At 36.3% G+C, this 27,759-nt stretch overlaps 1 protein-coding gene across 7 annotated transcripts in view; it reads left to right on the plus strand.

Annotated features, from left to right (window-relative positions):
• The window catches only part of LOC149542815 (uncharacterized), a 97,807-nt gene that overhangs the window by 28,843 nt on the left and 41,205 nt on the right, over positions 1-27,759 (plus strand). For 2 of the 7 annotated variants that reach the window (XM_089797709.1, XM_089797710.1), the window contains one exon: positions 14,682-14,990. The exons of the other annotated variants lie outside the window; for them this stretch is intronic. The gene's annotated coding sequence lies outside the window, so the exon portion shown is untranslated. Of the gene's footprint in view, positions 1-14,681; positions 14,991-27,759 lie in introns of those variants that run through there. 7 annotated transcript variants of the gene reach the window in all.

The raw sequence follows: 27,759 nt of genomic DNA on the forward strand, positions 1-27,759 counted from the left end.
AACAATGCAAAAGTTTTTAAAAATTTCAGAGATGTATTCACCTCCATTGTCTAACCTTAGTATTTTAATTTCCTGTCCTAACTAATTTTCAACTAGAGCTTTGAATTCTTTGAATTTTGAAAATACTTCAATTGATTCTTTCTGTTTTAGAAAGTAGATCCAAGTTTTTCTAGAGTAATCATCAATAAAAATTACATAAAAGAGACACTCGTTAAGAGAAGGTATAGACATAGGGCCGCAAAGGTCAGTGTGAATTAGTTCAATGATGGATTTTAATTTATGAACACTTTTAGTAAATGATTGCTTTGTGTTTTTACCTAGGGCACATCCTTTGCAAATGCTTAAGTGATCAGTTTTGAGACTAGGTAAACCTTTTACAATTTTTCCTATAGATAATAATGCACGATAGTGAAGGTGACCTAGCCTTCTATGCCAAATTTCGGTAGAGTTTGATGTTTCAAGACTTAGAGATAAGTTTTGATTGTTACACAGATTATACAGACTTTCGTCTCTGAATCCAATAGAAATGGCTTTCTTGATATTAGAGTTCTTTGGCTAAGATAGAACTTTGTCCTCTTGAAAAGTGATTTTGAACCCTTGATTAACAAGACCAGAGATAGAGACTAGATTTCTTTTTATTCCAGGTACATATAAAACATTTCTGAGTTGGAGAGTAATTCCTGAATTTAGGTAAATAGAACAGGAGCCAATACCTTTGATAGGATGAGTAGAATTATCTCCAATGGTAACTTCTTCTGAGGAGTGTTCTGAGAAGGTTTCAAATTTGTCTCTAAAACCGGTGATGTGTCGAGATGCTCCACTCTCTATGATCCAAGTGTTGTTGTTTGAGTTTAATTCACTTGAAAGAGCTAAATAAAATGCATAGTTTTCTTTTTCTTCTTCCTCTTCTTTGATTTCTGCTAGAGTTGCTTGAATTCTCGTTCGTTCAAGGCAGAAATTATGAGAGTGACCAATTTTATCACATTTGAAACATCTAACTTTAGACTAATCACGTTTCTTATATGATTTGTCAGTTTCCCTCTTATTATGTTTGAATTTTCTTTTCTTGTTTGAATTTGCATGAAGAGCTTGAATGTCTCCCTCTTGATTTATACTTAGTCTTTTTGAGACTAATCTTGATTCTTCTTGTGTGCATTCATTTTTTAGTAATTCAAATTTAGGAAGCTCGGGTCGAGAGCTTAGGCTTCGAATAAATGTTTCCCAAGATAGAGGAAGTCCTTTTAATATTATCATGCTAAGTTCTTTGTCATCAACTCGATTTTTCATTGTTGCAAGTTGATCTTTTAATTCATAAATCCTTAGAAAGTAGGATGTAATAGATTCTCCATTTTTCATCTTTATATATAGTAGATCTTGTTTAGAGTTAACAATCTACTAGTATTGTTGATTTCAAATGTATCTTTGATAGTAGAGAACATTTCAAACGCAGTCTTGAGACTGGATATGGATGGAAGAATATGATCTTTTACAGAATCTATTATAATTTTCATTGCTTTGTTATTGTGTCTTTTCCAAGTTACTTTCTCTGGATCATTTTTAGGCATGGATATGTTTGTTTCTATATACTCTAATTCCATTTCTCTTAAGATTATCATGACTTGAATTTTTCATGATGAAAAATTTGATGCTCCCTCAAGCCTATCCTCTAGCCTTACATGATTCACCATTTTGATTTAAGAATATAATTTAACTTTTATAAATCTGAGACTTTAGATTTTAATTCCGAGTAATAGTTTTTCTTATTAGAATGGCTTTGATACCATGTTAATTTTAGTGATCTCTAATAGATAAAACTATTATTGTAGATATAGACAATAATTGATATCCTTACTTGAACAATGACAGAACCAGAGATGTAGTCTATTCTCTTAATGGTGATTGCAGAGTCTTTAACTTTAGTGCTGAGGATTGCTGAAGATATACTGTTTTCACAATGGAGATTGCTGAGAGAATATGTAAATCACCTTCAATGAATGCTATCGATATTTGTCCTGCAAAATGAATGTGCAAATTGCTGGGACTGTAATCTCCATTGATCTGCACTTGTATTTATACATGAGAAAGGTCATGCCTCCCGTAGAGTCATGACTCTACAGAGGCATAACTAACCAACTGTTAGTTAATATAATACAACATATTACATGATCGACAGTAAAACACAAAACCCTTGATAACATACACATTATGATGTCTGCCGATAACGTGTACATTACAATGTTTGCCGATAATATAATGTCTACCGATAATCGAATGTCTGCCGATAAGATCATCAAACGTATGTTAAGACAATCATCCAAACATATATATGTATGTATATATATATATATATATGTATATATACATACATATATATATATATATATATATATATATACATACATACATATATATATATATATACATATAAGTAACATCAATGAATATTATCAGATGAACCTGGTACAAATTTTGCATATGTCTGATGAACAGAATTCGCATAACATCATTACTTCTACTGATGCTATACATCAACACTTTGGTGGGTTTTTCGAGAGCTCAATTGGGTTGTCACATTTTTCTGGGTGCTTTGATTTTTGAGCCAGCGGATCCAATAAAACGACACCATATTCCTTTTGGTTTTTTCGAGCTCTGTTTTGGGTCACTCTTTGAATTTTGTGGGTCTTCATTTTTTTGCCTCGAAGAATGTGCCTTCACAAATTTTCAAGTCTTTTCATTGAAAACCATGCCATGGCATCTCTGACAAACATTCTGCTTGAGCACAACTCCAAATTCAATGGTCGAAATTATGGCACTTGGAAGCAGTGGATCATTGCAATTTTTGAATATTGGAACACCAATTAACTTGTTCTGGGTGTTATGAAGTGTCTGACTACTCCTGATCTTGATTAAGATACATGGGATCTGAATAATCGAGAGGCAGTGATGCTTCTCAAATTATCCGTGGCTGATGATCTACTTTCTCAAATTCCATCCGGCAATGACAGCTGTCGAGATCTAGACACATCTCAAAGGTCTTCATGAGACTTCTGACAACAGAGTTTTCTTTTTGAAGAACACTCTGTTTTCTATTGTCATGGATGAGTGAACCTCGCTCCAGGTACACCTGAATAGGATTCAAGAAATCCATGAACAGTTGCTTGCCATTGGTCGCAAGATGGAGGAAGAGGATATTGTGGTTATCACTCTTTGGAGTTTACCAAAGTCCTATGAGCATTTTATCGAGACTCAACATCACGTCTTTTGGTGTTGATTTGAATTTCACTGATCTCTACACACATGTGCTTCAGCAAGATCAGTGGAAACAACAACTCGCTAGTAGCTCTAGCTCCATCTCCACAGAGCAAGCCTTTGTTGCTAAATCCTTTTAGAAGGATAAAGGTAAGTTTTAGTAGCCATCTCAGCAAACGTCTTCTGCTCCAACATCAGATGGTTCTCGAAAGAAGCACATTCAATGCAAATACTGTCACAAGTTTAACATGAAGGTTGAATGTCGGAAATGCTTAGCTGCACAATCTAAGCAATCAGGTTTGTAGCCCAAAGCGAACAGTGCAGAGCACACTGAGTAGGCAAAATCTGCTTTTTATGCCTTCATGGCTAAAAGACCTGCAGATCGTGTGAAGTTGTCTGCCTGGTACATTGATTTAGGTGCCTCTTGTCATTTCACTCACCACAAAGATTGGTTTATTGACTACGAGCCTTATTCCGATTCTGTTATTTTTGGTGGTGGAGAAGAGTACACGGTTGTCAGCAAAGGAAACATTAAGATTCAGTGTGTTGGGAGGAATCTCATATTTCTCGCTGTGTACTATGTTCCAGGGATGGAACTAAATCGACTCTCAGTAAGTCAATTGCTGCGACATTCTCCACACTTGGATGTCACCTTCAGTTCATATTAGTGCACCATCATTGATCGGGCGACTCAGTCTACTGTTGCAGTGGGTCTTGAGGATCATGGTCTTTTCAGACTTATTGATTTTGGTGATTCTCGGGACTTAGCTATGGCTGCTCGGTGGTCTTTTGTTAGCATACTTTTGCATCAACGATATGGGCACTTAAATGTGCATTATCTCTCACAGATTGCTCAGGATGAGCTTGTTCTGGATTACCAAAGATTCAGACTAAACAACTTTGAGCTTGTGATGCATGCCAGGTTGGGAAGCAACATTGCACACCTTTCACGAGTGGCTATTCATGGCGAGCTTCTCAGGTACTTCAACTTGTTCATGCCGATATTTGTAGCCCTATGGCCACTCCTTTTGTTCTTGGGTCTAGGTATTTTCTGTTGTTTGTTGGTGTATTTCCTTAGAAAAATGTGGGTGTATTTTCTTGAAAAGAAATCATATGCGTCTCCTATATTTTAGAAATTTAAACCTTTAGTTGAAAAAGAGTCTGGGAAATAGATCAGACAATGGGGGGGAATTTTGTTCTAATGTTTTCTCTAGCTTATTGGATACACATGGCATCAAACACCAATTAACCACACCCCACGTGCCACAACAAAACAATGTAGTTGAATGTCGGATTTAGACAATCACCGAGATGGCTCGATCCATGCTTGAACACATAAATGTTTCGAAGAAGTTTTGGGCAGAAGTAGTTAACACTGCAGTTTATCTGTTGAACCGATCACCCACGATGGCAGTCAAAGGTAAAACTCCAGAAGAGGCCTGGTCAGGTTGCAAGCCTAGAATCAGTCACTTGAAGGTTTTTGGCTCCCTTGCTTTTGTTTGGATCCCTGATGCGTCACACACCAAGTTGAATGCCAAGAGTTAGAAACTCATGCTTGCTGGATACAATAGTCTTCACAAAGCCTATCGCTTGATCGATGTTGAGACATCTTGTCTCATCTACAGTCATGATGTAGTCTTTGATGAGCAACAAGGACCATTCATGCTTGTTTCTCTTGTTCCTGATCCAATAGACCAGCCTATGAAGGCTCATGATTTGGGAGTTAGGCTTCCATTAGGTCCACCCAATGGGAGGGCTCTAGTAGCTCCTGCAACTCCAGTTATACCAGTGATACCTGTACAGACACCTCTAGCTTCTCGTGCAGGATCACCTCGATTTGTAGATGCTTCACCTGAGTTTGATCCAGATTCTTTTGATGAGGAACCTGATAATCACGCATCTCCTGATACTCATGTTGGTCATTCTCCTATCCAACCTAAGTGGTGGGCTAAGACGTCGATCTTCCTGATGATGAGCTCATTGATGGGAGAAATGCTCACAAAAAGAGCAAACCTACAGAGTTTGTCAACTTTTCTCTCATGGCCAACATTCACAGTGTGTTTAAACCTCAAACATATTCTGAGGCTAAAGGAATTCCAGAGTGGGAACAAGCCATGACATCTGAACACTAGAGCCTGCTAAAGAACAACACCTGGGTCCTTTTTGATCTTCCACCAAGGAAAGAACCCAATGGTTGCAAATGGGTTTACAAAATCAAATATACATCGGATGGTACTCTGGATAAGTATAAAGCTCGTTTAGTTGCGAAGGGCTTTTGTCAACGTCAGGGCATTGATTATGAGGAGACCTTTACTCCTACTGCAAAGATGAGCACCCTCAGATTAGTTCTAGCCATGATAACATAGTTTGGCTGGAAGGTCCATCGGATGGATGTTAATAGTACTTTCCTGAATGGTGATCTCCATGAAGAGTTCTACATGATGCAGCCTCTTGGTTTCAAGGTTGCTGGTAAAGATCATCAAGTTCTCAGATTGGTAAAAGCTCTCTATGGCTTGAAGCAGGCCCCTCGGGCGTGGTATATAAAAATTGATAAGTACCTCAGTGATCAAGGCTTCAAGAGGAGTTCTTCGGACTCAAATCTGTACATCAAGACTACTGACAGTGGCATCATCCTTCTGGTCATTTATGTGGATGATTTGATCATCACTAGCAGTTCGACATCTTTGATTTAGGGACTCAAACAAAATTTATGCCAGTGTTTTGATATGACTAACCTTGGGCTCATGCATTATTGCCTAGGTGTTGAGGTTTGGCAACAGTGTTTTAGTATATTCATCTATTAGTCCAAATATGCCAGGGCCTTGTTAGACAAATTCCATATGCAGGATTGCAAGCCTGCATCTACACCTATGGAGAAAGGTCTCAAGTTATCCGCAAAGTTTGATTCTCCTTCTGTTGATGATACTACATACAGGCAATTAGTAGGCAACCTCATCTACCTCTCTGCTACTAGGCTTGACATCTCCTGCTTTATGACAGCTCCTAAGGCTGATCGTTGGATGGCAACAAAGCGTGTGCTTCATTATGTGAAGGGCACTTTAGATTATGGACTTCTGTACTCTCAAAGTTCTAATCCTAAACTCAGTGGGTTCACAGGTTCAGATTGGGTAGGCTCTGTTGACAATAAAAAGTCAACTTCTAGATATGTGTTCAATTTGGGATCCAATGCAGTCACATGGACTAGTAAAAAGTAGCAGGCATTTTCTCTTTCTACAGAGGCCGAATATAGAGGGACTGTGAAGGTAGGATGTGAAGTTGTTTGGCTTTGTTGGATGTTTGGGGATATACAAATATCACTAGCAGGACCGACTACTCTATTTGTATAACGAAGGCGTTATCAAGTTAGCACAAAATCTAGTCTTCCATGAACGAACCAAGCATGTGGATGTTCACTATCATTACATACGACAACTGGTTGAAGATGAGACTATAGATTTGCAATATGTTCCTACCACAGATCAGATTGTAGACATTCTCACCAAGCCTCTTGGTCTTGATAAGTTTGTCAAATTCAGAGGACAACTTGGTGTTCTAGATAGATTAACCATTAATGGAGGGTATTACGATAATAGATAATCGTCTATTATTAGTTAATGGTAATCTATTATAAACCTCTAGATAGCTTTAGTTAGCTATAGCTTTTTTAGCTTTCTTAGTTAGAATAGAATGTTTCTATTCTTACGATCATTTCCTAAGGAAACATTGTTTTATTCTTTTGTATGTAATGACCTTTCAGTCTCTGTTAATAGCAAGTAAGTATTTTACCAATTATTTCGTAATAGTTCTAGTATGAAATTTTCAATTGGATAAATCGATCCTTCAATAATCCAGCAAATGCATAATGTGTTGTTTCATTGCATGGAAATAAAATGAGACTAACACTGACAATGATAAGTGTCAACAATGTGAGGTTGGAGAGGTAGTACATGACAAGAAAGTGCTTGATGTAGTTAAGGAGAAAAGAATGCAAATGACCCTTTTTGCCAAAATTATTAGAAACATTGTTGCCACCTTGACCTTCCACTCATTTGATAAAGATGGAATCCAGTGAGTGTAAATAGATAAATATATTTGGTTCAAAAAAGTATAAACTGTGAAAAAAACTCAAACCATCATTTCACAGTTTAGAAATGAAGTGAAAAATTGCAAGACCTTTTATGAGCATTTGGTCTTATGAATAATGAACAACTAAAACTTTAAGCTACCAAAAATTCAAAATGTTGATATTCTTATGAATATCTTTTAGCTATAGGAAACATTCAGCAGCAGGGGAAGAAAGATTAAAGCTATTAGAAAGAATTGGATTCATAGCACTAGACATTTGAATGGTAGGGAAGATCATGACAAAAATCTTCAGCCATTGCATATACTCAACTGCAGGAACAATGATGCATTCTAATTATATGAAAGATTATCTCCAGCCATTGCATATACTGAACTCCAGAAGTACAAATTCTTTCATCATGACAGATTCAGTACAGCAAATAATAAATGCAAAGGGAAATCATTATTAAAAAATAATGCATGAATTGCAAGCTGCTTACAATAATAAAAATTAGAACATCAAATGTTTGAAGAGGGGCTTTATTTGGCAGAAACCTTCATCCTAGTCTTCAAGCATAGATTGTTAACAAAGAAGTATGAGTAGTCATTCTTTTCAAACAGATACATTGAAGAGTTTCTAAGATACATTGATTTAAATAGGGGAAGCCTCATAAAAAAACTACTCATTAAAAAACACATACAATAAACTCAGTTATAATAAGGACATATCAATGTCACAATTATTATATCACTAGGAAGCTGCAAATATATTGTTCATGTTGATTTATTAAAACTAAGCACAAGATCTGTAGTCTTCCCACATCCCCCGTGCTATCTCATCTCAAAACTTTCCCTAATCATCCCTATCTCGCTGAGCCATCTCATATGTCTCAAGTAATGGTACATTTATCCCATCACAATCATCATCCTCTTCTAGCTCTATTTGAGATGGAACACCATCCTCTATAGTTATGAAATTGCATAATATGTAACATGCTAAAACAATTTTTGTTTGCATCGTTATCAAATAAGACGTTGCATGCTTCAAGATAGGAAAACGTTGCTTCAAAATCCCAAATATGCGCTCTATTGTATTCCTAAGCGAGGAGTGTGGATGGTTATATAACTCTTGTGCAGTGTTTATTGGGTTTGCTCTTGAAAGCTCCTTTAGGTGATAACATGTACACCAATAAGGGGTGAGAAATCCGGGAACTTTTGGATACCCAACATCAACTAAATTTTTTTTTCCCTAAAAAAATGCACAGAAATGAATATCGTCACAATGTTGCCTCATTTCTGGTAAACTTAACTATATAATTATTTACAAGAAGATTTGACATACCAGGGGAACTGCCAATGTATGTGATCTAGAGAGAGCCTAAGCAAGAACATGACTATCCGCAACAGACCCTTCCCAACCAGCAAGAATGTATTGAAACTTATAATCGAATGAACAAACTCCCATAACATTCTATGATAAGTGACTTTTTTTGTCACAATATTTAGCTTGTCTCCGGACATTGACAATAACCGGTATATGGGATCCATCAATTGCTCTATTACAATCCTACAATGACCACATTTATAATCAATTGTGCAGTAATATGATTAAATTTCAAGTAGTAGGGTTAAATGTGAAGCAAAAATGTCACATTTAATCATATTACTTGACATTTAATCATGATTAAATGTGACCGTTTTGACATTTACTTCACATTTTTGCTTCACATGTGATCGTTTTGATTAAATGTGAAGCAAAAATATCAAGTACGGATCAAAACGGTCCTTCCCAATAATCTCATAAGGAGCGTTTGGACGAGCGGGTACAAGATAATCAGCATGGAGAGATAAGATAGCCCTCAAGACCTTATGAAAGTATTGGCTAACTGTCTCTCCTGAGTGACCAAAGTTGTGAGCAATCTTACAATTCCTTAGATTGTGGCCAAGTGTATGGAGGAACATCACTAGTTGCTCTTCTAGCCTTATGTTTAGCGTATCTCGAATGCTGCCTTTTTGCCTTAGAATATCAGCTAGACGAAAGAAAGCCCCTCTAGTCATGCGAATTTGATCATGACAATCTGTCTCAATAGAATGGACAATTCACTTATAAAATGGAATTTCATCTCTTTGGTGCTTATGTCTTTCTCTTCTACCTTGTTGAACAGATATTGCTATAGATGCCGCAAGGAAAGCAAGAGTAGCAGCTAGAACACGAATTACTTTGGTCTTCCTAACGATGACAGCTAGGATTATTTTATCTCTAGTAGGAGCCATCAGTAACCTAAAAAAAGTCACAGTGATACATGAGAATATAATACTCGACAACTTTGGGGAATACTTAGAGAGTTTGCTTAGTATGATCTAAACATCAATAATATTTTGAATGAAAATCATGCTATCATCAATTAATTTGGAATAATGATTAGCAGAGATTATTTTTGTTGCAAGATGCCATTGTTACATCCCAATTTTTGCCCTAAATTTTTTAAAGCTGTTTATAGCCGTTGAACCAAATTTTCATGTTCATGTGAAATCTAGTTAGTTTATTATAGCCATTGTTATATCATGTTAGTAATAATCATTATTTATTCTTCATGTTCATATGAAATTGGATCAGTTTATTATAGCCGTTGCATCAATATGATTATCAGTTAAATCTAGTCGTTGTGTTCATGTGAAATGGAATTAGTTAATTTTAGCCGTTGAACAATGGATTTCCTAACGATCACTTGAAGGTTTTGCTTAACAAATTATGAATCTTGAATTGATGGTTTGGTAAGAATGTTTTTTAAAGATGCTTGCAGGGTGAAGACCAAAGAGAGAGGGGAGGCATTACGAAATGAGGTCACCGGAATGGGATGATCATATGATTCAGTTATCATGAAAGACAAGTTTGACTTAAAAATTGCCATGGCAAGGTTATTAGGGTTTGACAATAAATTTCATAGTGGAAGTTGCATGAGCTAAAATTAAAAATTAAAAAACAACATAATTATTAAATAAATGAAGTTCTTACCTTTATTTGAATTTAATAAATAATAATGTCACTTAATATTATTTTACTCTCTCGAATTAAAATCATAAATAAATAAATGCAAAGTGGCACCATTACATTAGAATTATTAATCCAATAATGCTACCTTGCAAATATGTATTTATAACTTAACCAAGATGATAAAATAATATTAAATAATAAACTTTTCATCTTCCTTTTCGTTTCAAGTTTTCCTCTTTTTGTATTTCATCTTTTAAACTGAATGATAAAAGAATTCGAATGAATTCTTGTAACGACAAGGAAGTCGTAAGGTTAGCTAGTAATATATCTATGTGAGCCTTGTCGTGTTCTGATATACCATTCCTTCCACCATCCGACTACATTCCTTGCAAGTTTTTCATCGAGTTCTTTGCTTGATACGATGCCAACAACACTCAGAAAATCATCGTTTTGCATCTCAAAGCCAGTGACACAGTCGTGGAAATCTAGGAAGGAGGCGTTGGGTCAGTCTTAGCAAAAACAACTGCAGAGCAAGTGTGAGACACATAAAGATGGTGTTCCTCAGATTCTTCTTTTCCTTATACCTTGCATAGTTGAGTCTAAACTTTTAAAATCTTTCCATGCAAAGTGCGGAGTCGGTTTTATTTTACTCTTCATGTTATATAATGAATCGACTTTAATAAAATCTATCATGCAAATGCTGAGGAACTTATATTCTTTCCATGTTTTGTATTGAATAGTTTTTAATAAAATCTTATCATGCAAAATACTGAGTTGACTTCTACTCTTTCCAAGTTTTGTATTGAATCGACCTTGATAAACCTTGTCCAAGCTATGAGTCGAAATCAGATCATAATAATCATGCTGTCCTCAATGGGAATTCTGTAATCATCATTTAAAAGTCAGAATTTACACTCTCATGAAATGAAAAATAGCAAGTACTTTAAATAAGTTTAGTCATCTGCCCAAGCAATCCCATACAGTCAAATATCTTGTAGGAGCAGAATGTAATTGAATTTATCAATCTTTATGAGTAATGTCTACAAAATTCTTCATTTGAAAAGTATACTATTAATCACTGAAAGATTTGATTCAATAGCTGATAATCAGTAATAAGAACACTAAGGATATCACTCAACTAATGCCAGATAGAAGTGATGAAGGTGTTGGATATGCATGTTAAGATCAATGTTCAGGCACCAAAGAGTCACCGGCCTGATGGCCTGATTATGGTGAGGTGTAGATGAACCTGTAAAAGAAAACACATAAATGAAATCAGTAACCACTTTTATAAAATCTAATGAAATTAGCTCATGCAAAATCCACTTTCGAAATTAGTTGTCAAGCTTGAGTGGTGGAGATCGGGTTATAAACCCACATCTTGAAATCCTTGGCCAGGGTGGAAAAAGACAAACTTGCCACAACAAATTGATCGTGTTGTTGTCCTGATGCTTCAATTATCCTTTCGAATAACTGTTGGGACCTCAACCCACCTGAATACTCCGATGGTTGGATCATTGAACATCCTGTGCTCGACCTCGGGTTAGGGAGGGCTGTTCTATTTAATTAGAACTTGTGGGGATAAGTAAAAAGGTCCGCAGTTGGGAGGTTAAGCTTATGATAATGCTTCTCCTCTCACCAAAGTCAGAGCTTGGACAACCAATTAGAAAGATTCCCAACTAAAAATAGTATGTTCTTTCTTATTTGAAAATTTAGTAATTTTCATTTCAAGTTGTAGTTTCTTTTATTGTGTTGGTTCCCAAAACCGCATATTGGAAATCCAAGAGCGTGCCACTTCTCCGATAGGACTTCTCAATCAGTTCTGGCCAACGAATGGAAATCGCTTAAATTCCCCTGCACTTCGAGCTCCGCTACACCCAGGTGGGTAAACCTTCACCTTGAACACTGACCACTCAATTCAAGGGTTTTCTATAGTGAATTTAAACTTTGCGAGGTCTTCGGTTGGCAAGGTCCTTGAACTTGATCAGAATGAAACTGAAATGTTGGATAATGGTTATATATTTTGAACAATTGAATAATAATAAATTTGATGCTTGCAGGAGGAATATATAGATTCTCTGACTTCAATAAAAAGACCAGTGCCTTTGTTCATCCGAGCGATAGAGTCAACTTCGGTGAAAATTTACATACAACTTCATAATGTTTAGTGCACTTGTACTGCCAATAATTTTGATAATCCAAATGCGATAGATCAATTATAATGCAATCTTTAAATTAGTCCAGATTGAGTTTTAACTCTACTGAGACAAACTGGACACAACTGCGGAAACAATTAAATATTTCACAACACCTATGATGATCAAATTTAAAATGCTAACTGACCATGTCCACTTATCTGATAACAAAATCATATATAGAATTTTAAAATATAATTATGAAGGACGATTCGCCTGCAGTTTAAATCTCCACGCCATTAAAGGTAAACAAAAGACATTTATATTTTATTTAAAAATCAAATAATAGACTTTATTACAAAATCATAATATTGCCCTTATCTCTCCATACAATAAAATAAATATAAAATACTTCTCTCGAATTGAATAAAAATGTTCGAATCTCTCCCCCTTTTCAAATCAAAGTATCTCCATTTATATTACATCTAATGGATGCAGTGACTTTTCAAAATAAAACTCATATCTCTCATAACACCTTTTCTTTCATTTGTATTTTCAAATATGGAGAGACGTGATCTTCTAATTTAAAAAATCACATTCTTTTGAAAATAATCAAACTTCTTTCCTTTTACTAATATTATCGTGGCTTTTAACAAAGGAATTATCCATTTTGGTAATGATTTTATACTGTATCGAATGGAAAATAATTTTCTCGGCTAAATACTGGATATCGCCTGTATGAATGGAGCCGTCCCAAATTCTGCCTGCCATATCACGCTAAAGTCAACGGATTTTCTCAAACTTTCAACTGAAACTCCTCACGCAAGTGGAAATCGACTGAAGGTTTTGGTATTCCACATAAGAGACTACTCCCGATGAAAATATCTCACAAGATTTTTTTATTAACTTCCATACTGGTAGTTTTCCTTGCTCTCTACCATGATGTGGTTTCTTTCAATGCGACTCATCGTATTTGCTACATCTTTTTGAGACTCGATGGTGATACAAGCATTTTTACTTGCTGCCATCTATCACACAGAAATTTAGAGTTCGTTGTCATGTATAGATTTATATTGCCACTAATAACTATTTCAACATGAAGACTCTCGATGGCATCCCATCCCTTTGATAATTACTGTTTGATAATATTGATTCTACCAATCTTCGACTCCAGTCCTTCTTTAATAATTACTCTTGATACTGATTAAGTTTGTTGCCGTGGATCCGTATAACCACAATGTGCCGCCAATGACCATCTAGGGAAGAATATGAGGTTTTGAACATAGAGGATGGTCCTAGTCTGTTGAGGAAATGAATGTTAAGTCTGATCCTATTCTCATCCTCAGCATAGACTGTGAAGACTCATCAACAGGAGTTTGTATTGAGTTGAAGCTGAGAAAGCTACTCCTGGATTTATGTTACTTTCAGAGCAATATTCATGCTATCGCTCTGGCGCTGGAGTTAGTTTTAGACTGTTAGCAATTTGTGTTTGACTTCTTCAATTTAACAAGCTCTATCTTCCATAGCTTAGGAAACATATACTCCATTTAATATGATTCTGTTATTGCAACAAACAGTCTCTACTTCATCATTTTTGAATCTTCCAGTGTCTCCTTCAGATTTTTATTCATGGTAGAAATATATGTCTGTCAGAGTCTTAGTTCATTTCTTCATCAGACTTCAGAATTAATACTGCCAAGGTAATTTTGCCCAAATATGTGTTGCTGCATGTATATGTTGATGTTCAATATCATCTCTGTCACCTGATTATATGATTGTTATTTATTTCTGTTAAACACAATCCTTTGACCACCTTCATTATTTTCTTAACATGGTGTTTAGGACTCTAAAATTTGCCAAAATTTTATAGTTCTATCATACTGAAAGCTTAGAAATTATCTGAAAATCTAGTTAGTTGTTCAAGAGCATGTTAATTAAATTTTCATTTTCAGTAATCTACATTTAGTTTAGATTTATTTTCAACTGATTATTATCAATTAATAGTTAATGTTAAACTTGTTCAAATAGAAAAGTGATGTAGTTTTAATTTCAGTCTTTTTTCCGTTATTTTGATTTCTATGTCATGTGAATATGAAATATAAAACAATTAGTTTAATGATGAAAATAGTTAATAGAAAACCAGCTGTTACATATGGTATCAGAGCGCTGGGCTCAACACTGAACCTAGGGCACATCACCTTCCTAAAATCTAATAAAAATTGAAAAAATGAATACAGGATGCTAGTACGTAGAACACCTTGCAAGAAAACACGTCATCCTATTTTTCCTTCATCAAGAATATGACTAAGTACGATTATTCTTGTTGTTCCGAGCCTCAAGATGATGAAACACTGAGCCAAGCCATTCAATGTATGAAGGAGAGAATTCAATGGACCCCTGCCAAGAAGGCAGCTTACAGGAATAAGCTAATTTTGGAGTGGAACGCATAGCAGAACAATCCTCCCCTCCATTTTCAGAGATCGTGGATGGTACGAGACATGTACTGGGCAGAACCAGAAGCTGCAAAACAAAAATAAAATATTCTATCGATGTAAAAACTACCTCAATAGAGGAATTTTGTAAATTAAGATTGCTTTGTTGAGCAATGGAAATAAAATTTTGCTTTATTGAGCAATGGATCTAACTTGTAAATAAAGATTGCTTTGTTGAGCAATGGAAATGAAAATTTTGCTTTGTTGAGCAATGGATATAATTTTGTGAAATTTTTTTGTTATTGGCAAACAAAGAGAATTGAGAACAATAGAAATGAAAAGTATCTTTTTGAGCAATGAAAAACTAAAACTATAAATTGAACTGTGTAAATTAGCAGGTGAAAGACCTGAAATACAACATGAGTAACAATAAGAATGCAAAAAATCGAGAGATAGTTTGTGAAAACCACCAATCCTCTAACGAACTACTACTTCAAATTTTATAAGAAACACAACTAAAACTAGAAACTAAAACTTGTAAATAAAGAATTGCTTTGTCGAGCAATGAAAATGAAATTTTGCTTTGTTGAGAAATGGATATAATTTTGTGAATTTTTTTTGTTATTGGCAAACAAAGAGAATTGAGAACAATAGAAATGAAAATTATCTTTTTGAGCAATGAAAAACTAAAACTATAATTTGAACTGTGTAAACTAGTAGGTGAAAGACCTGAAATACAACATGAGTAACAATGAGAATGCAAAAAATCGAGAGATAGTTTGTGAAAACCACCAATCCTCTAACGAATTGCTACTTCAAATTTTATAAAAAACACAACTAAAACTAGAAACTATGGAGAGAAGAATGAGTGAGATGGCAGCCTAGATGGGGCAACATCGTGAGGAAATGCAAGACACACCCAAAGCCGAGACAGAAGTCTCTCAAGTCATAATAAAATCCCCTCCCTAAAACAAGTTGATAAACAAAAGAAAAAGGAAATTGTGGCTGACTTATCAGCAGATATTAAGAAAATTAAACCCCCTAAGTTCTTTGATATTGAATTAGGAGAAGAAGCCGAGGCATGGCTGACAGAGATGGAACAATACTTCGAGATCCGCAACTTCTCGGAAACCTCAAAGGCAGTATGGGGCATATATTGATTTACTGGAGAAGCAACAACTTGGTGGGGAAACACCAAGGTGGAATTGAACATTAGATCTACTGACATTACATGGGAAAAGTTTGTAGACATTTAGGACACGGTGGCTGCCTCAAACTTTCTATGACCAGAAACTCATGGAATTTCAGAATTTGAAACAAGGAAATTTGTTAGTTCATAGATACTAGGAGAAATTTACAAGATTGCTTAAATACGTACCGCCATATCAATAGGATACCAGCCTAAAGGTGAGAAATTTTATTATGGGACTAAGTAACAGAATAGGAGCTGTAGATGTCCTTGCACCATGAACTATGGAAGAAGCCTTGGAAAAAGCTGTTCGACAAGAACATAAGGTAAAAAAGGATGATTCTATACAGGACAGTAAGAGAAAGACCAATAGGAATTCAAAAGGTGCTGAATCCGGACCACCAACGAAACAATTTAAAGACTTTAAGAATAATAAACCTGAAAACATAAGCAGCAGAAACATAAACAATCAAGGAAATTTTCATGTGAGCAAAAGTGACAGGAATAATGAAGGAAGAGGACCATCGGGGGGTTGTTATATTTGCAAAGGGAATCACTATAGGAGGCAGTGCCCTAACCTCAATCAGCCACAACGCTCATCTTTGCCACAACAACAACAGGAGGTTTTTCAACAGAGGATTCACGCAGCCTTGGATAATAGATAAGCGGAACAACAGATAGGTCCTATCGAGACACCGGGTAAGATTTATGGAAACCCTGTAACTATACTCATTGATACGGGAGCAACTGGATGTTTTATTTCACCTAGACTGTTAAGTAGATTTCCAAAAAGAACTGGTTTTATGGCAAACCCATGGATGGTCGAATATGCAAACTAGTTAAGGGCCAAGGTAGAGCAATGCCTGTTTGAAGCTTAGGTTGATTTTCCAAACTTCTCTACATAACTGAATTTATATGTAGCTCCATTAGGATCTTATGACATTATCATTGGAATAAATTGGCTTAGTGAACATAAGACTAAGGTAGATTGCCTTGCCAAAACCATCAATTGTGTGGATGATAGAGGTAGACTCACAAGTATTTTAGGGATCAAACATGAAATTAGAGCCCAACAGATTTCAGCAATGCAACTTAAGAGATATGGAAGGAAAGGCTGTGAAATTTTCGCAGTAAAGGTTGAAGATACAAGAGAAACCACGTATGGGGATGATTATATCTATGAAGATGGAGAAAATAAGCAAAAACTAAAAGAATCATTTGAAGAAAAATATCCCTATTTGAAGAACTATCAAGATGTATTTCCTGAGGAACTTCCTGGTTTACCCCCTTCTCGGAAATTTGATTTTGCTATAGACTTAATACCAAGAGCAAAACCTGTATCTAGAGCCCCCTATAAGTTGACCACCATAGAGCTAATGGAATTACAGATACAATTGCAAGATATGTTGGATAAGAAGATGATTCGACCTAGCGTCTCACCATGGGGAGCCCTTGTGTTATTTGTGAGAAAGAAATATGGAACCATGAGACTATGCATAGACTACAGAATGCTTAATAAAGTCACTATCAAAAATTGATACCCGTTACCCAGGATAAATGATCTCTTCGATCAAATGAAGGGTGCGAGTGTGTTTTCAAAAATTGACTTAAGATCAGGTTACCATCAATTGCGAATTAAGGAAGAAGACATACACAAAACTGCTTTCAGAACTAGGTATGGACATTATGAGTTCACGGTGCTACCATTTGGGTTAACTAATGCTCCTGCAGCCTTCATGAACCTAATGAACAATATATTTCACAATTGTCTGGACAAATTTGTGTTGGTATTTATAGATGATATTCTTATATATTCTAAAAATGAAGAAGAACATCAGAGAGACTTAGAGAACATAAGTTATATGGAAAATTATCAAAGTGTGCCTTTTACCAGAAAGAAATTCAATACCTAGGGCATATAATTTCAGCACAAGGCATAGCAGTAGATCCATCTAAGATTAAATCAATTAAAGAATGACCCATACCTAGAAACGTATCTGAAGTCAGGAGTTTCATGGGATTAGCTGGATTTTATAGGAAATTTGTTAGGAACTTCTCAAAAATAGCTTATCCAATCACATCACTTCAGAGAAAAAGGAAGAAATTTGTTTGAACAGAAAAATGTCAATCAACTTTTGAGTTTCTAAAAAAAAACTGACTACTGCACCTATTTTAAGGGTACCTGATCCACAGAAACCATTTGTGGTAATCACTGATGCTTCAGATAAAGGATTAGGGGGCGTGTTAATGCAAGAAGAACAAGTCATTGCCTATGAGTCTAGGAAGTTGAAGAATTACGAGCAAAATTATGCACCTCATGACTTGGAATTAGCAACCATAGTACATGCTTTACAAATGTGGAGACATTATCTAATTGGAAAACCCTTTGAGCTCCGATCTGATCATCAAAGCTTAAAATATATTTTCACTCAGCAAAATTTGAATGCAAGGCAGAGGAGATGGTTAGAATTTTTGGCAGATTATGAGTTTGACATAAGCTACATTAAGGGGAGAGAGAATAAGGTGGTTGATGCTTTAAGTCGAAGAAGATATATTTCAGCAGTGACTAAGGTAAAACTTCAGTTGAGGGATCAAATCTTACAACATTTAGAGCATGACGAATTTTATGAAGAAATCAGCATGACACTTAGTAGAGATCCACAAGACCCCAAATATTCAGATTTCAATTTAGAAGAAATGGATTGTTGAGATATCACCACAGAATTTATGTACTCAATCATCCTGAGTTGTGAACATTAATTTTAGGAGAATATCATTCAGCCCCATATTCAAGACATCCGGGGGTAACAAAAATGTTATCTGACATAAAACCCTTATACTTTTCGAAGAGAATGAAAAGAGAGATAATTGAATTTGTAGCAAGTTGTTTAGAATGTTAGAGAGTGAAAGCGGAACATAGGTACCCAGCAGAATTGTTGCACCCAAATGAGGTACCTGAATGGAAGTGGCAAGTAATATCCATGGACTTTGTACAGGGGTTGCCTATGACCAGGAATCAACATAACGCTATTTTGGTCATGGTTGATAGATTGACTAAGGTTGCACATTTTATTCTAGGGAATTTATCTGATGGAGCACCTGAGATAGCCCAAAAATTCATAAAAGAAATATTCAGATTACATGAGGTTCCAGAGAAAATTATTTCAGATCGAGATACAAGGATAACTTCTAGATTTTGGCAAACATTATTTTCAGCCTTGGGCACTAAATTGAATATAAGTTCAACTTGTCATCCTGAGACAGACGATCAGACAGAGTGAGTGAATCAGGTATTAGAGGACCTTCTAAGGGTTTATTGCATGGATCGACAGTATCAATGGGAAATGTACTTACCTTTGGTTGAATTTGCATATAATGACTCATACCAGTCTTCGATCAAAATGGCTCCCTTTGAAGCCTTGTATGGCCGTAAATGCAAAACCTCAATAAGCTAGAATCGATTAGAGGATAGGGTCATTGTTGGGCCAGAAATGCTACAAGAGATGGAAGAACAAATACTTCAGATCCACCAGAGATTGAAAGAAGCAAACGATAGGAAGAAAAGTTATGCTGATGCAAAAAGAACACCCAAAGAGTTCTCAGTAGGGGACAAGGTGTTACTGAGAGTCAAGCCTCAGAAGAGTACTATTAAGTTTGGCAAGAATGCTAAATTGGCCCCCAGATATGTAGGACCTTTTGAAGTTTTGGAGGTTATTAACCCACTGGCCTACAGGATTGCTTTACCTCCAGCCCTTGCCAGGATGCATAACATCTTCCATGTGTCTTACCTTAAGAAGTTTGTTAGTCATCATGAGCACATGATTGATTGGAAATTGTTGTAGGTGTGAGAGCCAGGGGTGGTAGAGGTAAAGCCGCTCAAAATACTCGAGGTACGTAAGCTGCGCTTATGAAATCGAGAGATAACTCAGTGCAAGGTCCAGTGGGACAAGTATTCAGAAGATAATGCTACATGGGAAGATTATCATGATATTTTTCAGAAATACCCCTATCTATTTTCAGAAATTGGAAACTGAATATTTCATTTCATTTACTTTAATCCTTAAATACAATTTGATATTATTTCATTGTGGACGATGAAAAACCTAAGGGGGTGGGTATCTTACATCCCAATTTTTGCCCTAAATTTTTTAAAGTTGTTTATAGCCGTTGAACAAAATTTTCATGTTCATGTGAAATCCAGTGAGTTTATTATAGCCGTTGTTATATCAGGTTAGTTATAATTGTTATTTATTCATGTTTATATGAAATTGAATCAGTTTATTATAGCCGTTGCATCAATATGATTATCAGTTAAATCGAGTCATTGTGTTCATGTGAAATGGAATTAGTTAATTTTAGCCATTGAACAATGAATTTCCTAACGATCACTTGAAGGTTTTGCTGAACAAATTATGAATCTTGAATTGATGTTTTGGCAAGAATGTTGTTTAAAGATGTTTGCAGGGTGAAGATCGGAGAGAGAGGGGAAGCATTACAAAACGAGGTCATTGGAATGGGATGATCATATGATTCAGTCATCATGAAAGACAGGTTTGACTTAAAAATCACCATGGCAAGGTTATTAGGGCTTGACAATAGATTTCTTAGTGGAAGTCGCATGAGCTAAAATTAAAAATGAAAAGAAACATAATTATTAAATAAATGAAGTTCTTACCTTTATTTGAATTTAATAAATAATAATATCACTTAATATTATTTTACTCTCTCGAATTAAAATCATAAATAAATAAATGCAAAGTGGCACCATTACATTAGAATTATTAATCCAATAATGCCACCTTGCAAATACGTATTTATAACTTAACCAAGATGATAAAATAATATTAAATAATAAACTTTTCATCTTCCTTTTCATTTCAAGTTTTCCTCTTTTCGTATTTCATCTTTTAAACCGAATGATAAAAGAATTCGAATGAATTCTTGTAGTGGCAAGGAAGCTGTAAGGTTAGCTAGTAAGCCTTGTCATGTTCTGATATACCATTCCTTCCGCCATCCGACTACATTGTTTTTGCAAGTTTATCATCAAGTTCTTTGCTTGATACGGTGCCAACAATACTCAGAAAATCATCGTTTTGCATCCCAAAGTCAGTGACACAGCCATGGAAGTCTAGGAAGGAGGCGTTGGGTTACTCTCAGCAAAAACAATTGCAGAACAAGTGTGAGACACGTAAGATGGTGTTCCTCAGATTCTTCTTTTCCTTATACCTTGCACAACTGAGTCTAAACTTTTAAAATCTTTCCATGTAAAGTGCAGAGTCGGTTTTATTTTACTCTTCATGTTATATAATGAATCGACTTTAATAAAATCTATCATGCAAATGCTGAGTCGACTTCTATTCTTTCCATGTTTTGTATTAAATCATTTTTAATAAAATCTTATCATGCAAAATATTGAGTCGACTTCTACTCTTTCCAAGTTTTGTATTGAATCGACCTTGATAAACCTTTTCCAAGCTATGAGTCGAAATCAGATCATAATAATCATGCCGTCCTCAATGGGAATTCTGTAATCATCATTTAAAAGTCAGAATTTACACTCTCATGAAATGAAAAAGAGAAAGTACTTTAAATAAGTTTAGTCATCTGCCCAAGCAATCCCATACAGTTGAATATCTTGTAGGAGCAGAATGTAATTGAATTTATCAATCTTTATGAGTAATGTCTGCAAAATTCTTCATTTGAAAACTATACTATTAATCGCTGAAAGATATGATTCAATAGCTGATAATCAGTAATAAGAACACTAAGGATATCAACCGGCTAATGCCAGATAGAGGTGATGAAGGTGTTGGATATGCATATTAAGATCAATGTTCAGGCACCAAAGAGTCACTGACCTGATGGCCTGATTATGGTGAGGAGGTGTAGATGAACTTGTAAAAGAAAACACATAAATGAAATCAATAACCACTTTTATAAAATCTAATGAAATTAGCTCATGCAAAATCCACTTTCGAAATTAGTTGTCAAGCTTGAGTGGTGGAGATCGGGTTCTAAACCCACATCTTGAAATCTTTGGCCAGGGTGGAAAATGGCAAACTTGCCACAGCAAATTGATCATGTTGTTGTCCTGATGCTTCAATTATCCTTTCGAATACTTGTTGGGACCTCAACCCACCTGAATACTCCGATGGCTGGATCAATGAACGTCCCGTGCCTGACCTCGGGGTAGGGAGGGCCATTCTATTTAATTAGAACTTGTGGGGATAAGTAAAAAGGTCTGTGATTGGGAGGTTAAGCCTATGATAATGCTTCTCCTCTCACCAAAGTCCGAGCTTGGACAACCAATTAGAAATATTCTCAACTAAAAGCAATATGTTCTTTCTTATCTGAAAATTTAGTAATTTTCATTTCAAGGTGTAGTTTCTTTTATTGAAAGGTTAGAAATTATCTGAAAATCTAGTTAGTTGTTCAAGAGCATATTAATTAAATTTTTATTTTCAGTAATCCACATTTAGTTTAGATTTATTTTCAGCTGATTATTATCAATTAATAGTTAATGTTAAACTTGTTCGAATAGAAAAGTAATGTAGTTTTAATTTCAGTCTCTTTTTCGTTATTTTGATTTCTGTCATGTGAATATGAAATATAAAACAATTAGTTTAATGATGAAAATAGTCAATAGAAAACCAGCTGTTAGAGCCATGAATAAGGTGGTTTGGTTTTGCATGATGCAGGGGATAATAAAGGGCATCAGTTGTGTAGATGCGAGGAATGAGGGAAACCTTAGATTCTACATGATGTAGGAGATAACCAAGGGCATTGTTGAGCTGTCGTTTTACATGATGCTAAATGACAAGAATTCTTGCGAGTTCCTCTCTTGAAAAGCTGATTTTGTGTATCAACTCCAAGGTTCCAGGCATTTAGCATCGTGTAAAATGACAACTCAATAGAAGTGGCGCTGGGAGGGCCACACTTTTTATTCTTGGAAAAGGAAGGAAAATTTGCCAAAGTTTCAAATTCTGCACTTTTTTACAAAAAATTGTGCTTCCCACAAGTCCAGAAATTTTTTTGAGTTTTTTGAGAAATTTAGGTACGTAGGTGCATAGGTGTGCAAAACTCTGTGGTGCGCAAAATTCAATGAGGTGAGAAAGTGTACTTCTGCAGAGGTGCGCTTTTTCCAGAATTGATGCAAATTGGAGGGTACCAAGTACACACGAATTTCTTGAGCTTACCCACTTCCACAAACCACGTAGTGATAAGGGAATACCCCAAATTCAACCACTTTCATTTGAACTTTCATCATCTTCTTCAACTCCACCTCCACTCCAATCACCTGGTGGGCCGCCACATATTCCAATAGTTACACCTCAACAACCACTGTTAGGTCCGCCAAACCCTCCAATGGCCTTTTTTGCAAACGCTATAGACTCACCAATAAACTTGAGAGGTGCACTCCATGACCTCCCTAAGAATCTTGAAAAGCTTTGCCCAAGGTTCATTTATGGTGAGACACGAACTGCCGAAGATCACATCAAGGTATTCAAAGAAATTTGGAACCGCAAGCAGGTTGCTAACGAGGATGTGGTTCTTTGTTTATTCCCCTACTCTTTGGGGGAAATTGCCTTTAATTGGTACGTTAATTTGCCACCTAGATGTATTGGAGATTGGAATACTTTCGAAATTTCATTCTTGGAACAATTCAAAACATTCATCAACCCTGCTGTAATACATCAACAATTCATATCAATCAAAAGGGACCCAGCTGAGACAGTTTCTCGCTTCAACCATTGCTTCCATATGGCATATCGCAAGCTAGAGGCGCCATACACTATACCAGTTGAAGCCGCTATTCAGATTTATCTAAATGCCATGGACCATCTTACTGCCATCTTTCTGAGAAGACATCCTGCACTGAATATCGACACTTTGGATAAAGTCTTCGCAGAAGCAATTATTTTCAAGAAGAAAGCTAATCCTAACGGAGGAGGATTAATACTTCTAGCTTCAGCTGTCACAACGATGGCAACATACCCCGCCGGAGTACCCACAATGCCTAGTCAGTTCATACCTATGAATCTAGTTCCATTACAACAGGCACCCGCTCTGCAAAGTCCCGCTCTAACGTATCCAGGGTTTGAACCTCTGAAAGCTGCCTTCTTTGAGCAAAAGGCAGCAGCACCTGTTGAAGTAGACAATGGTTTTGTTTCCGAATTTGGTCAGATGAAAAAGACTGTCTGAAATGAACAACGAATTGACTTGTCTAAGGTTGTCACAAAGACAGAACAACAACTTCCAAAGAAACGTTGCTGCTCCTTACAACAACAATTATGGCCAGAATTATAACAGGAACTTCAGTAGAAACAACAACAATAATGTAGGAAACAACAATGGGGGGAACAACTTCAATCCTCCTGATTGTAATAATGGCTTCCAAAGACAGAACCGACAGTGGAACACTCGGCCGAATAATGGAAGCATTCCTGTTGACAACAACAATAACAATGTTCAGTATGCAGATATTAATCAGTATGACGATAGTCAGAATGCATCCAACAATGATGGTTCGTATTATAATCGGAATCAAGAGATGGCTCAAAGTTCACAATTGAATGACAATGCTCCTCCTGTACAATTTAATGCTATGCTACTAGAATCCTATTATTCTACACAGAGTGTGCAGGTAGCACAACCAACTAGCGCAGAGTTCTCTTTTCCATTCAGTCAGGAACTCGACCTTCAACATGAAGAGGTGTTTGCTTTTCACAATGACAATCGAAATACATATAATTTGAGAAATAGAAAGGAACCTTTGATGGATGGAATTCCTCCAGCATTACAACCAATTCCTCCCAACCTGAGAGTGAGTAACAATCTGGCACCAATTAGGCCACCACATGGAGGACAACAGAATCAGAATCAAGTCAACGTACCAACGATATTGAAAAATCCCACTTGGTCTACTGAAAAGTATAATGCGATCGAAGACTTGAAATGAACCAAAGCAAATATGTCCATGTTTGATATGTTGCAAAGTTTTCCACAACAGCGAGAAGCGCTCATGAAGACTCTGGATCATACAAAGGTACCCCGTAATACGAATACTGTCCCTCAAAAGACAGTGTCTCAACAAGTCAATGCTGCAGAAGCAATGCCCACTATGTTTAAAGACAAGGTTGAAGTACCCCCGTTTTTGCTTAGCATCAGGATATATGGAAAGAATCTTCACAATTGCTTGATTGATTCGGGAGCCTCATGTAATGTCATGCCACTATCGATAGCGCAAAGGTTAGGGGTAAGTCCTCAGCCCTCCAATCGGATAGTGATATACAGTTAGACAGAATAGAGGTGAAAGTCATCGGCGTATTGAAAGACATTCGGATACAGTTAACAGTCGATCCTTGGATTCAAGATGTCATTGATATACATGTGGTTGATATTCCAGAGACATATGGGTTGCTCCTGAGTAGAGAATGGACGAAATGCATAAGAGGATGGTTTTCTATGGATTTCACTCAGTTATGGTTACCATAGAAGGGATTGAACAATCAAATCAAGATAGATGCAGAACCCAAATTGAAAACGATGGTCACAAAATACAATGCTCCGAATGAGGTGGCATTCTCCAATCGGATTTGGGCTCCTACAAAGTGATGGCATTTGATATGATCCTCGCCAAAACATCAAGCAATTAGGATAAAGAACTCAATATATCAATCCCAAAGAATGAGATTGCGACACACTTCATAGATAACATGGTGACTAATTTGCAATGCTTGGGAGAAGAAGCTGACCCTAGTATCTTACTCCTCCCTGGATTTTTCCAATTACACAAAGTTAGCCACTTTGAATTTGAATGCTCATCATGCCAAGAAGCGGTCGCAAAGGTGTTAACACATATGATGCAAGGCAAGGATAACCAAAGTCCAGAAAAGGCACTCGTGGGAGATCAAGGACATGTAAACTCAACTGAGTCGGTAGAATAGGTCAAAGAAGAAATTGAAGATCTAAGTTTATCATATAGTGATACCTCTTCAGATGGTGGAGGTTTGTCTTCTCCTCCTGTAGGAATGATCAAGATTCAGAGAAGAAGACGGTATGTGAAAGGCCAAGGGTGGACTTCAGTAGTTGTTCATCGTAAACCCAAAATAGATGAAATTAAGGAATTGATAGAGGAAATTCAAGACAAACAAGAAAAACATACATTTCCGCTATCAACATGTTACAAAGGGGAATCATCAAGTCCACCCCGCGATCAGTTGCAATGGGTCCCCAAGAAACAATCTTTTAACTCTCAGGTAAAAGAGAAGTTAAGAATGAGCAAACACAAGATTAAAAGGCCCAAGGAAGATCCAATTTGGACACTTTTCTTCGACGGTTCCAGATGCAAATTAGGGGTTGGTGCGGGTATAGAATTGGTTAACCCAAAAGGTAAGTCTTTCTATGCAACATATCGATTACAGTTCAGATGCACTAATAACTCTGTTGAATACGATGTGTTGATCCGAGGACTTCTCTTTGCACTCGAGAAAGGAGTCACAACTCTCATAATCGAAGGAGATTCTTAGTTGGTTATTCGGCAAGTAAAATCATTATACTCTTGCAACGACAAAAGGTTACCTTCTTATAGGAAAAGAGTATGGGATTTACTGGATGATTTTAAAGCTCTAAACATAAGGTCCATTCCAAGAAGGAAGAACATGGTGGTAGATGCTCTTGCTACTTCAGCAAGCACATTACAACTAGTCGAAAGAACGAAGTTGAAAAGATTTTCAGTAGAGTTGGTTGCTGCTCCATCTATTCCGGACAATATTACAAACTTTCAAGTCTTTTAGGACGATCAACACATACTCAAATTTATCATGTGCAGCGGTCACTTTAAAGGACAAGAAACTGATGACAACCCGGATGGAAAACCTGAGGACGATGAACTTGAAGATGAAAATGGGATCCTGAATTTAAAGACTAACACTATTCCAAAAGGGATGGTTGAGTTAGAACACATTTTTGATCGTGATGAATCAACACTTAATAAAAGAACGACCCAGGAAAAAGGGATCGAGGAGTGTGATGAATACAACCTAGGAATTGAAAATGATCCGAGAATGGTCCGGATAGGGAAAGCGTGCAATGCACAAGAAAGGGAAGAAATACTCAAACTGCTTACAGAGTATAAAGATTTATTGCTTGGAGCTACAAGGAACTAAAGATGTATGACCCTGAGATTATAACTCATGACATCCCATTGAAACTAGATGCCAAGCCTTTTCGAAAAAGACAAAGGCCTGTTAATCCTACCATTGAAGCATTGATAATGAAAGAAGTTAAGAAATTACTGGATGCCAAGATCATATTCCCCATCCGCCATTCTACATGGGTGGCTAATTTGGTTCCTGTATGGAAGAAGATTGGAGAGATTCGCCTTTGTGTTGATTTTTGTAACTTGAACATGGCATCTCAAAAGGACAATTACCCGTTGCCCTCGCTGGATGAAGTCTTACAAATTGTGAAGGGTTCGAAAATGATGTCTTTCCTGGATGGATATTCTGGTTACAATCAGGTAATGGTGGAAGAAGAGGATAGATTGAAGACTGCCTTTATGACCAAATGTGGAACTTTTGCCTACAGGAGAATGCCCTTCGGACTGATTAATGCAGGGGTTACATTTTAGCGAGCCATGGATGAAGCTTTTAAGGGATTGGTAAATAAGTGTATAGTCATCTATATGGATGA

The sequence above is a fragment of the Cupressus sempervirens genome, chromosome 8 (assembly GCF_028749045.1).
Source record: "Cupressus sempervirens isolate cs-2001-9-10 chromosome 8, ASM2874904v1, whole genome shotgun sequence".
Taxonomy (NCBI): domain Eukaryota; kingdom Viridiplantae; phylum Streptophyta; class Pinopsida; order Cupressales; family Cupressaceae; genus Cupressus; species Cupressus sempervirens.